This window comes from Neofelis nebulosa, chromosome 2 (genome assembly GCF_028018385.1).
Source record: "Neofelis nebulosa isolate mNeoNeb1 chromosome 2, mNeoNeb1.pri, whole genome shotgun sequence".
Classification (NCBI taxonomy): domain Eukaryota; kingdom Metazoa; phylum Chordata; class Mammalia; order Carnivora; family Felidae; genus Neofelis; species Neofelis nebulosa.
Window position 1 is genome coordinate 51,650,867 of NC_080783.1, and position 12,804 is coordinate 51,663,670.

A 12,804-nucleotide genomic window follows, 5' to 3' on the forward strand; every position below is an offset into this window, starting at 1 on the left:
CAGAGCTGAGGGACCTTGTTTTCTACATCTACATAAAACTGATGATGAAAACAGCAAATCATTTGATAGGTGTTTTCACATGTATTTATTAAAATTACATTTCATTGTCACTAAATGTCCGTTGTATTGAAACTATAGTTAGGCTATTGATGCTACAGTATATGATGAACGTGGTACTACTTGTCTATAATGTGTTCAATAGTGGGTTACTTTTAGTAGCAAAATGAAGACTATTAGCATGAGCAATGATGTATGAAAAAAGAATTAGGGCTTTTTCTAGGTAACAAATAATGAATCACATATTCTCATAGATAGCTTTTTAAGTTAAGATGGAAAAATTATTTGTTTTTATTTTATTGCTTTGAAAGCTATCAAAATTATGCTAAAAAAATGTTCCTTTTGGGATAGAAACTCTCAGAACTTTGGTATGAAATTCTTAGAGTGCCTTCCTAAGGTCGCTGTTTGTTCTGGGGACTTAAAAGTAATGCAAGCCTACTGTTTGGCTTAGCAGTTTGTTGGAGGACAGAGAAAATCTTGAAAACTCTCAAATATTTGTGATAGTTCTGGAGGCTCTTATGCTTCTAATCTGTTGTGAGATCTATTTTTGATCCAGACAACTCAGTAATTTACCAGGAGTAAAACAGACCACTTTGGTGGGACTTACCTTTGTTCAGTGATCTTGATAATGAGATCCTATAAAAATGGTGTGGATACTCTGGCCATTCCTAATACTGTAGATTGATTTCAACATTATCTTATGTATAGGACTGAAGCAGAGATGAGTGGAAACATGAATGTTAGGTCTAGCCATAACTTACTGCTATTACAGTCTTAAATCTTAGCTTATATAATGTTTGATTTTACTGAATTACTTTTTACCACTTAAAAGTAGTTTTATAAAATCCAATCCCACATAAATTTGATTCAACCAACTTTAACAAACATTATACACCATAGTAGAGGACTATTAGACCTAAAATACTGCCAGAGAATATTTAGATTGCAAAATCTCGATTCACATTTATTGAAATTTTTCTCTTTTCTGGATAACTATTATATTAATTTTGAATTAAAAGCAAAACACCTGGAAGGAGCCAAATATCTGAAGCTATTTGCTTATATTGCATGAAGCAAATAGGAATATAGATGGAGTTTAGTTGGAAAAGAAGTAAGACAATATTGGGGAAGAAAAAAATAAAATTGAAAATTCCCCAAATTAACCATTCGTGAAGAACAAACTGCATGCCAATATCTTTTCACACATGTATCTCTTATTCTTCACAATATCTATGGAAGATATGGTTGTTCACGCATTTATTTAACAAACATTGGAGGAGCATTTATTTTATTCCAAGCACTATTCTAGATACTGTGGATGTATCGATAAGCAAGAGAGACATGGTCCCCTGTTTTCATGGGGCTTACATTTGAGAAGGAGCAACACACCATATACAGATAAGAACAGGATGACATGATTGGAAGTGTCACTTGAATTAGACTGGTATTTTGGGTTGGGTGGGCATATCAAGGATCCTGGCAGCTGCACACATTGAAGATATGAAGAGAAGGTGATGGAGGAGGGGATAAGAATCTCAAAGGTCCTGACCAGGAAAGACCTCTGTAAGCTTAAGGAATAGAAAAAAATGGCAGTGTGGCAGGAGCAAAATCAGTGAGAGAGAACATCAGGGGAAAAAGTAATCCAGAAAGGTGCTTTGAATACGTAAATCAGAGCCCATGACTCTCATTCAAAATCATCTAAGAATTTCTCAATACATGTAGAATAAAATCCCCAAACTTTTCGGGGGCTGAGGTAGATTCTGCACAGATATGACTCCTGGCATCTATCCATCCATATGTCTTTTAGTTTTCTTCCCACCAGCAACTCACATCCTTGCTGACTGGCCAGTATGATGCCAAGCATCTCCAGCCTCAGGGTGCAGTTATTTGTTGTTCCAAATTCTCTCTTTGTAGATATGTGCATAGCTTCTCCAATTTTTTTCATTCATTTCACTCTGCTCAAATATTCCAATCTTAGAGAATCCTTCCCTGAATATCATTGTAACATCTCATCTCCTCCTATTCCCTTCTTTTCCTTTACTTTGTTTTTCCCAGTTGCTATGGCTGCATAAAAAATTACACCAAAACTTAGTTACCTAATGGGGTGCCTTAGTGGCTCAGTTGGTTAAGTGTCTGACTCTTGATTTTGGCTCAGGTCATGATCTCATGGTTCATGAGATTGTGCCCTGTGTCGGGCTCTGCACTGGCAGCATGTGGCCTGCTTGGGATTCTCTCTCTCCTTCTCTCTCTGCCCTTCCCCTACTCACTTGTTTTTTTTTGTTTGTTCATTTGTTTGTTTGTTTTAAACCAAACTTAGTTGCTTAAAACAACAAGAATAATTTATTATCTCTCATTGTTTCTGTGGGTTAGGAATTAAAGAGTGGTTCAGCTGGGCATTTCTGGCTTAGGGTCCTTTATGAAGATGCTGTCAGACATTTGGCTGGGATAGGAGTCATTTCAGCTTTCATTCATATGTCTGGTACCTGGTCTGAGAAGACTCCAAGAGCTGGGGACTAGAACAGCTGGGCTCCTCGATCACCTTTCTCTTTCTCTATAGGGTCTCTCAGCATGCTGGCTTCAGGGTAGTAAGAATTCTTCCATGTGGTTCAAGGATCCAAAGGCAAATGTCTTAAGAGAGAAAGAGCCAGACAGAAGCCATATCACTATTTTGATTGTCTTGGAAAGGCAGGGGATGTTATTTCTGCTGCATTCTACTGGGGTTGGGGCAGTTACAAGGGTTTACCCAGCTTCAAGGGAGAAGGTGGAGGTATAGGCTTTGCCTCTTGAAGAGAAGTGTTGATATAACATTATAAGAACATGTGGGATGGTATATATATAAACATATGTAGACTATATATGTATATAAGTATACACATTCTCCAATGTTTGGAAAATCAAATTTGTCACATTGCTTTATTCTTCCTCCAAAGCAGTTTCCAGTCTGATTATTGCCTGTCTCCCTCACTAGAATATAAATCCTATAAAGGCAGGACTCTGGTCTGTCTTTGCTGCTGATCAATCTTTACTATCTGAATCAATGATAAGCATAGAGTAAGCACTCAACATTTTCCATTGTTGAATGAATAAACATCTCCCGAATCAATTATCTATGAAGCAACACAAGTATTATAAAAACCAGCGTTTTAGAGATGGAAGAAAATTTTATAATATTCTATAAATTTTCCCAGAAATGTAATAAGACAATAGAACATACTACAATTATATTTTTAATGGCAATTAGTGAATTTATTTTATTTTATTTTTTTCAATATATGAAGTTTATTGTCAAATTGGTTTCCATACAACACCCAGCATACTACAATTATCTTAAAAGGGATTTGGTTTTCACAGTGTGTGTCTAAATAGAAAAAGAAAAAAAAATTCTATAATATGTTGGAAAAATTATGACTCTTTTCATGACATTATTTTACTAAGTTCTCAGTGGTATAAATTGCAACAGATGAGGAGTGGCAAGTTTAGGCCACTTGTGCACAGATTATAACTTTGCAAACAGCATGTTAATCTTCTAGTCACAACAACACAAATGCAGTCATTTAGCTCATAATGATATCAATGAAGATGAACTGTATGGTACAGGGACTTACTCTCTGTTTTTGACTTCTCACTTTACCTTTTTCAATGGACCTAAATTTCTGCTTCTTTTAAGGTGGATTGTTGACATACAGAAGGAAATTATTGCTTGGATCTTTACTGCATCCAAGAAACATTAATTTGAAACTCATTCTCTGTAACACTAAATGTAGTGGTTTGTGACAGAAACATGGGAATTGGCCTTAAAATTGTCCTTTTAATAACAAGCCTCAAGGACATAAGAATCATTTCACCAGCAGGAAAAATAGGTGATTTTTCATGTGATTTGAAAACAACCTAAATGCTCACAAAGAAGAGTTGAGAAATTAATTATATATCAGCAGTTAATGTACAAGCATTTAAAAAGATGCTGCAAAATTCAGGGCAAAAAATAATTTTTTCATAGCTGACAGGAATACTTAACTAAAACTCCAAGATAATTAACTAAAAAATTAGAACTAATATAAATGTCAACAAATTATTTGGATAGATTATAAAAATATCAATCAATTTTGTATAAATAGCAATATTTAGAAGACCCAATGGTAAAATAAGGAAGCATAATACCTACCAGCAAAATATAAAACACTTAGGATCAGTGATAAGATATGAAAGAGGGACTAAATTGAGAGACAATGCGGTGAAGAATTTAAGGAGCATGGCCCAAACTGGCTCTTGTGACATCTTGGCAAGCCAGCAGAATGGGTCTGCAAATTCTAAGTGACAAAGTTGTCACTGGTGACAAAAGTACAGAAAACTGTGACTTCTGTTTTCACCACTAGAACTTACCAGAAGTTCATCTGTTCTTCGGCTGTCACAGAAAGAAAATATGTCACCCAAGAACGGGGCTAAAGCTGTGAAGGTGGCTTTTCTGTCACCTTTGTGGGATCCACCAAGGCACAGTATTTTAAGTCCCAGCATGAACAGCAAACTTGAGACTCGTTTTACTCTGGAGGACACCAATGGGTTAGAAAACTCCCCCCAAATCTGGATCCAGAAAGAGAACCAATAGTTCACTAAAGAAGTGGACACCAAACTGGCCAACGGAATTCTCCAGAAACAGTGGCTGAAACCAGGTTTGTAGAGACGTGTTTCAGTGGGCTGGCTTGGCTTCCTTGGCTTGCCTTGATTCCTCAAGCTCTCCCCACAGATCCCAGGAAGGCTTGAAAACCAAAAGGGCACCTCCAGGAAGAATGTCTGGTTCTTATTCCTTAGATAAAAGCATTACATTCACTTCTGAAATCCTAGAAGGCCTCCTGGGATGGTGTCCCAAGACAGGGAGCATCCTCAGAGGCCACAGTAGGAGAATGGCCCCTCCCAGACCTCGGGCTGGCCCTGACCTGCCACCTGCTCCCTTCCCCAAGTTGCACCTTTCTGAGGCGCCACGTCCTTAGGTCCTCAGAAGTAGAGGCCAATGGCCAAATAACCCCGGAATTTAACTTCTCTGACGATGTTGTCAGGAAAAGGGCACCCCGACCAAGAAAACTGGGAGAGAGAGAGACCTGGCCTCAACTTTTCCTTGAGGAGTCCAGAGGCGAGGCAGGAAAATGCCCCCAGGGAGGCACACGACAGTCCTGTCCCCCCCTCCCCGAGGGTCCTACAACCTAGACAACCCAAAGTGTAACCCATTTGTGGGTGGTGGAGAGGCTCGGAGCCCAGAGTGACCCTGGAGCAAGTCACTGCGCCCCAGCTCTGTGGTGAGGAAGTCCCCTCCCAGCAACCCTGCTTTCAGACTCAGCAATTGACAATTTATGGTGACACTGGTGGGAATGCGGAGGGAACTGTGAACTCCTCAGGTGCGTGGGTTCCCACTAACAGTTGGGTGGTGAGCCCACTGCCTCCTCTGGTGACCCAGTGTCCTCACTCCACGGCAGGGGCCAGCGCCTGCCTTGGACATGAATGAGGAGTGCTTCAGAGACCCTGTTGATGCTCTAAGCACCTGAGCAGAGGTTGATTATCTGAAGCAGTTTGGGACTTCCTGGTTTAAAGAGTCGGCCTTGAGGAAATAGTCCTTGTACTCGAGTTTTACTCAGGAGGAGGCCCTTGCCTGTGGCCCCTGAAAGCAGGAGTGCGCAGGATGCACACATACCTTCCTCCTGAAGCCCACCCGAGGCCAAGCTGGTAGAACTTGATTCCTTCGGAGCTCCAGTAAGTCCCTGTGTCCTCGGGCCAGGAGGTTCGTGGTAACCGTGGTGCCCATCGTGGACGTACTGCAGCACAACCAGAAAGACCTGGACCTGGCAGTGTAAGGATACAAAAGCTGAAGCTATTGGTGAAGAACAGGTATGAGGAGCTGTACGCAAAGAACCTGGAAATGAGGAAGATCTCCAACGGGTTTGAGGGGATCCTGGACCAGGTGCTGGAGGAGGCTTAGAAATAGAAGTAACTTGCCAGAGCCCAAATTCAGAGGGTTCTGAAAGAAAAAGACCAACTTACTGTAGACTTGGACTACATGGAAAAATCTTTCCCTGTCCTCTTCAAGTGGTTTGAAAAACACAAGGAGGTCATTGAAGGCTACCACATGAACGAAGAATCCGAGAAGTGTATGAGGATTGAAAGGAAAGACCAGAGATACCAAGCACTGAAGGCCCACATAGAAGAGAAACTCAAGCTACCAAACGAGGAGATCATGCAGGTCTGGAGCAAAGCCCAAGCCTTGGCCTTGGCCTTGCATGTGAGCTTGAGGAAGGAGCAGATGTGCATCCAGTTGCTAGAGAAGACCACTGAGCGGAAGACTAAAGAAAATGAACTCATCAGAATCTCTGACAACCTCATTTCTAAAATAGAAAAGATCCGAGGTGCAAGTTCCTGACCAAGGTCTGTCTCCATTATGTCTGACTCTCTACTGAAAGATCTCATGTTCTTTCTTGACTCTATAACTTGTTTTTAAACTGGATTGCTTTAAAAAGAAGACTAGTTTCCCTCTAGTCAATGGAGGAGGAAGGGAGGAGGAGGAGAATGAGGAGGAGAAGGAGGGAAAGGTGGGGGAGGAGGAGGGGAAGGTGGAGGAGGAGGAGGAGGATAATTATTTAAGAGTTTAAGGCTTTGGAATTATACAAATCTAGGTTTAAATCCTAACTCTGTCATGTACTAGCTGGTGGGCTTAATCTCTTTGAGCTCACTTTCTCTGTCTATTAATGGTTGCAATAATTGAAATATTAGTGTAAGATTGACAGAAAATGTATGCATGGAAAAAAAATAATAGCTATTAAATATAATTTAAAATGCATCAAAATATTATTAGTAAAACTGTGAGACTTACATAATGGACAGATGGAGCAATAAGATAGCACAGATGCTTCAGGGACAAATACTAGGATATATAAAAATATACTATTTGATAAAGGCCACAATACAAATCAATAACGGCAGAAGAAACATGTCAATAAATGATTCTGAGCTGTGGGTGAAAGCTTTGAAAAATATAGTACATGTGTACTTTTCACCTAAACATAAATAAATTCCATATAATTTAGAGCACTAAATAAACAAAATGAAACTATATCAATTAGAATAAATCAGACTCAGTAAGTATTTGGATATTGACATGGGGAAAAAACCTCCAGGACAAAAGAGCAATAGCAGAACCACAGAGAAGAGATGGACAGATTGACCACATATGAAGTTAGGTCGAGGGGCACCTGGCTGGCTTGGTGGAGCTCGTGATGCTAGATCTCGGGGTTGTGAATTGAACCCTGCATGGGGTGTAGACATTACTTGAAAAAAAATCTTGAAAAAAAAATTAGGTCTGGGGCACCTGAGTGGCTCAGTCAGATAAGCATCTGACTCGGCTCAGGTCATGATCTCATGGTTTGTGAATTCAGGGCCCGCATCAGGCTCTGGAGACTGCTTTGGATTCTGTGTTTCACCCTCTCTCTGCCCCTTCCTCCCTCACACTCTGTCTGTCTCTCTCAAAAACAAATAAACATTAAGAAACATTTTTAAAAAGTTAGGTCTAAATGACAGCAAAAAGGTAATGAAATATTTGCATTATTCATGATAGGCCAAAGGTTAATATAAATATTTAAAGAACATTTATAAACCAATAATAAAAATTATAAACCCTATTACAGAAAAATGAACAAAAGGTGGAACAAGTAATTTATTAAGTAGTACAAAGCCTCCCCTGCCAAATTAATACAAGAAATCTCAATAACAAATTTATTTTTTATTTTATTTTATTTTTTTTTAATTTTTTTTTAACGTTTATTTATTTTAGAGACAGAGAGAGACAGAGCATGAACAGGGGAGGGTCAGAGAGAGAGGGAGACACAGAATCTGAAACAGGCTCCAGGCTCTGAGCTGTCAGCACAGAGCCCGACGCGGGGCTCGAACTCACAGACCGTGAGATCATGACCTGAGCTGAAGTCGGACGCTTAACCGACCAAGCCACCCAGGCGCCCCTCTCAATAACAAATTTAAATTAACTTTTTTGTTTATTATATTGGTAAATAATTTTAAAGAAAAATATATAATATACATGATTCGCTAGTGTGCCCTGAGATTGGAAATTCATGTATTGCAGAAAGAGAACAAATAGGAGTAAACATTAAGGAAATTATACTAGATTTATAATCCTTGACCCAATGTTTTTCCTATACAGATTTGCTCTTAAGAAATAGAGATGCAGACTATTACTAATGTGCAAAAATATATTTATTAGAGGATTATTTGTAATAAAGGAAAATTGGGAAAAAATTAGGGATGGATAAATAATGGTACAATCAAATGATAGTATACTATGCAGTAGTTAGTTAAGCAATTTTGAAGAAAATTTAGGAGAATGGGAAAATGTCCATAGTAAAATTTTAAAAGGATAAAGGAGTATGCAATTTTATAAACCTCTATATCATACTCTGATTTTTAGTGGTTGTTTCCTATCACGGAACTTCCACTTTTTACTTTGAATTTTCCAGTATGTTGTCAAGTTCTCCATAATAATTATATGTATTTTAGTACTCAGGAAATGGGCAAAATGCTGCTCCTCATATTGTACTAAGTAAGCAAAACCATAAAATGCATATTCAGAAGGTCTCAACTATATAAATAAAAGTATTTATTTTTAAATCATTTTAAAATAAAACAAAAAGCCTGAAAAGAAAGTTTTATGTCTATTTGGCAGGCAGTGGACAACCTGAGAAAGTTCATGGGACCATGTGATTAGAGTGGCAGTTAAGATGGATGAATTGCTTCGCAGGGTGCTAATAACTGGTGGGGAAAGGTGATCCGGACCAGGCTGTGGTAGAGGGGACAAGAAGGGGTTGATATTGAGTTACTACAAGGAACAGAACTGAAAATACTTGGAGACTGGGAGTGGGACATGGAGGACAAGTAGGAGCCAAGAGCTTAAAAAAAACTCCTGAATTAAAAAAATACATACAATTATTGTAGAAAATTTGAAACAATAAAGAAAAATGCAAATTAAAAAAGTGAAATAAAAATAAAAGTGCCAATCTACAGAAACATGAAAATTTGGAGGAAAAGCTGGTGTGAAAGAGTAAGTTAATTTTTAAACTTAAGTTTGTGGCTACAAGAGGATATTAAAAATATATTTTAACATCTCCCTTAGTTTTTATTACATAATATGTAAACAGTAGAAAAAATCAAATAGGAGAGAAAGGTACACATTACTATCAAATCTCCTATTGAATTTCCTATTATTACTGGAAGTCCTTCTCTTCATTACCAGCCACTTTGAATTATTTTCAGTTTTATTTCCTCTGGTGATCAATTTATAGCTGTGGAGCTCAAACCTCGATATCTTGACCTATCAACATCAAACATTACCTGATGTCTCCACAGTCGGAAAGACCAAGAACTTTCTCTCTCTTCCTAATTTTTTTAAGTTAAATTATTTTGGGATTCTTTTGGTAACGATTGTAACATGTTACACTTCTGTAAGATGTTTAATACTTAAACTTTTATATTTTGATCAGCCAACTTCAAACATTATCACTGAATTCTCGACAATATAAACTGAGAATGTCAGTGATTATAAACTTCCTTACACTTCTCATCCCCCTGTTTTTCTCCCACTATCTGGCAGGTATGTGATTACTTATTAAAGTTCAGAACATTTATATTTGATTTGTAACTAAAATAAAAAAGACTCATATTTTCCCTAGTGGTTAAATTCTAAAAACTGATAAATATTTGATAATATTATGACTATGTAAATATTTTTGATGTAGAACAATACTACATGTTTGAGGACCCACTATGAAAGAAACATAATTCTTTATTTCTTTGCTTTTTAAACAACTTTATTGAGGTATAATTCGTACACCATATAATCCATCCCTTTTAAGTATACAATTTCAAGAGTTTTAGAAAACTTACTGAGTGGTGCAGTTTTCATCATAATCCAGTTCTAGAACATTTTCATCACTCTGATAAAATACCTCTTGTCCATTTACAGTCAATCCCTTTCCTACCCCCAGCCCCAAGTAACCACTAATCTACTTTCTGACTTTACAGATTTGCCTTTTCTGGTTTCGTTCACATAGGAAAACAGATTTAAGATTTATGTATGTTGTAGCAGGTATCAGTGTTTCATTCCTCTTTACTCTAGCTAGGGCTCCATTGTTTTGATTTACCAACATTTTGCTAGTCATTTATAAGTTGATGGACATTTGAGTTGTCTCCACTTTTTGGCCATAATAAATAATTCTGCTACAGACATTTGTGTACAGATCTTTCTGTGGACTCATGCTTTTTATTTCTCTTGGGTAGATACCTAGGAAATTAAATTCTGTACTTTCTAAACCAATCTACTCAAAGAAAAGTGTCACAATTATCAAAAGCATCTGGTGTTGTGGGAATCAGAGCTCAGAGAACCTGTACAAAAATGCCAGTAGTGTGGCTACTGCTTTTGGTGTGAGGAACAAATACAACTTTTTGTTCCTGACCCAAGGATAGGCTGGTAGGCTGATCTGATAGTCTGTATGAATGGCAAAATCTCAGAATCTTTACAGTTCTTGACATCTTTTTGTATCTGTTAATAAAATAAGGCATATCAATTTTATTGATCTTTTCAAAGAGCCAACTTTTTAGTTTGTTGATTATCTCTTTTGTCTTTCTGAGTTTTATTTCATTGATTTCTGCTCTGATATTTATTTCTTTATTTTTACTTGTTTTGCTTATCCTCTTAAGATTCTTAATGTGGATCCTAATGTCATTGATACAAGATCTTTGTTCATTTCTTTTTTAAATTTTTTAAAATGCTTATTAATTTTTGAGAGAGAGACAGAGCATGAATGGGGGAGGGGCAGAGAGAGAAGGAAACAGAATTTGAAGAAGGCTCCAGGCTCTGAGCTGTCAGCACAGAGCCTGATGCGGGGCTCGAACCTACAGACTGTGAGGTCAAGACCTGAGCTGAAGTCAGACACCCAACCAACTGAGCCACCCAGGCACCCCTGTTCATTTTTAATACAGCTATATAGTGCTATAAATCCCCCCATCCCAGGTACTGCTTTAGCTATTTCTCACAGATTTTGATATGTTGTATTTTCATCTTTATTCAGTTGAAAATACATTCTAATTTCCTTTTCAATTTCTTATTTGGCCCATGGGTTAATTGAAAGTGTATCATTTAGTTTTCAAGTATTAGGGATTTTTCAAAGATATTTCTGGGGTCAGAGAATATACATTGTATTTATATTCCACTGGGGTCATTTAATTCCACTGGGGTCAGAGAATATACATTGTATTATTTGATCTTTGTAAATTTATTGAGATTTTTTTATCACCCAGCATGTGATTTCTTTTGGTAAATATTCAATGTGTGTGCTTTAAAATAATGTGTATTTTGCTGTTGTTCAGTGGAGTGTACTATAAATGTCAATCAGGTCAAGTCTACTGACAGTGAGGTTCAGTTCTCTTATATACTTACTGGGTTTCTCTACTTGTTTTGTCAATTTTTAGAGTGAGATGTATAAAATATATGACTATATGACTGTAATTACAAATGTATTTATTTCTCCTGAGATTTGTTTTATTTTTGCTTTCATGTATTTTGAAGCTCCATTATGTGCATCTTCATTTTGACACCTTCATTTTTTAGAGGCCTATCTGTGCATTAAAAAGCATATTTACTACAATTTTTCCAATATTTGAAATGCTTTTTGACCTGGAAATTTTTGGAATATCTAGTGTGCCATATTGTTAAAACTTTGCATATTTTCTGGGGTTTTACTTATCAATTTATTTATTTAAAATTTCTTTTAAAATGTTTATTTTTGAGAAGGGGGGAGGGGCAGAAAAGAGGGAGACCCAGAATCCAAAGCAGACTCCAGGCTCTGAGCTGTCAGCACAGAGCCTGATGTGGGGCTCCAGCTCACAAACCGTGAGATCATGGTCTGAGCCGAAGTCAGACGCTCAACAGACTGAGCCACCCAGGTGCCCCTTTAGTTATCAATTTAGAAGTAGTGTGCTTTCATTTAATCAATGACATAATCTTTTTAGTTTGTTAAGGTTGTTTTAAAATTTAATCCTTTTTTTTCCTTGAAGCCATCTTTTTTGGATCCCCTGTTTCTTGTTCTAATTTGAATTAATTTCTTCCTAGCCCTTCTTCACAGAAGTAAACCTGGGACTTTGTTTTCAATCTCTATGGCTAGTTAGGTACAAGTCTCTGATTTTAGTCACTAATTACTTTTTGTTTCTCAAGTATACTGACTCAGGCAATTATTTTAGAAGATTATTTGAGTGGTATGCTTTCCAATTTGGTGCTCCTGAATATGTCATCATTTATCTTTGTCATTTGCTGGGTGCGAACTTGTAAGTTTAAAACTATTTCCCTCCAATTTATTACATGGTGCTAGTATAACCTTAATAAGAAAATCAATAAAGTTAGTGCTACAAATATTTCAAACATTTCACTCATGAATTAGGATGTAAAGTTTCTAAATAAAATGAAGACTAGCAATGCATAAAAACAATAATGCTCTATGACAAATTATTTGGAAAATAGCTCATGGTCAGTAAACCTACTGAAATAATTACACTTCAATCTGAAGGAGGAAAGCCATGTGATAGTATCAATAATAATAAATGCTAACAATTAAAACATTATTTTTTAATTCTAACAACTTAATAGAGCAGTTACTATGCTTCTGATACTGTTTTAAGTTCTTTGTGTATATTAACTCATTTAATCCT

The 12,804-nt window shown here is 37.1% G+C and overlaps 1 pseudogene; it reads left to right on the forward strand.

Moving 5' to 3' along the window:
- LOC131490396 (transforming acidic coiled-coil-containing protein 3-like) overlaps nt 1-12,804 on the forward strand; it is a 62,689-nt pseudogene that overhangs the window by 47,764 nt on the left and 2,121 nt on the right.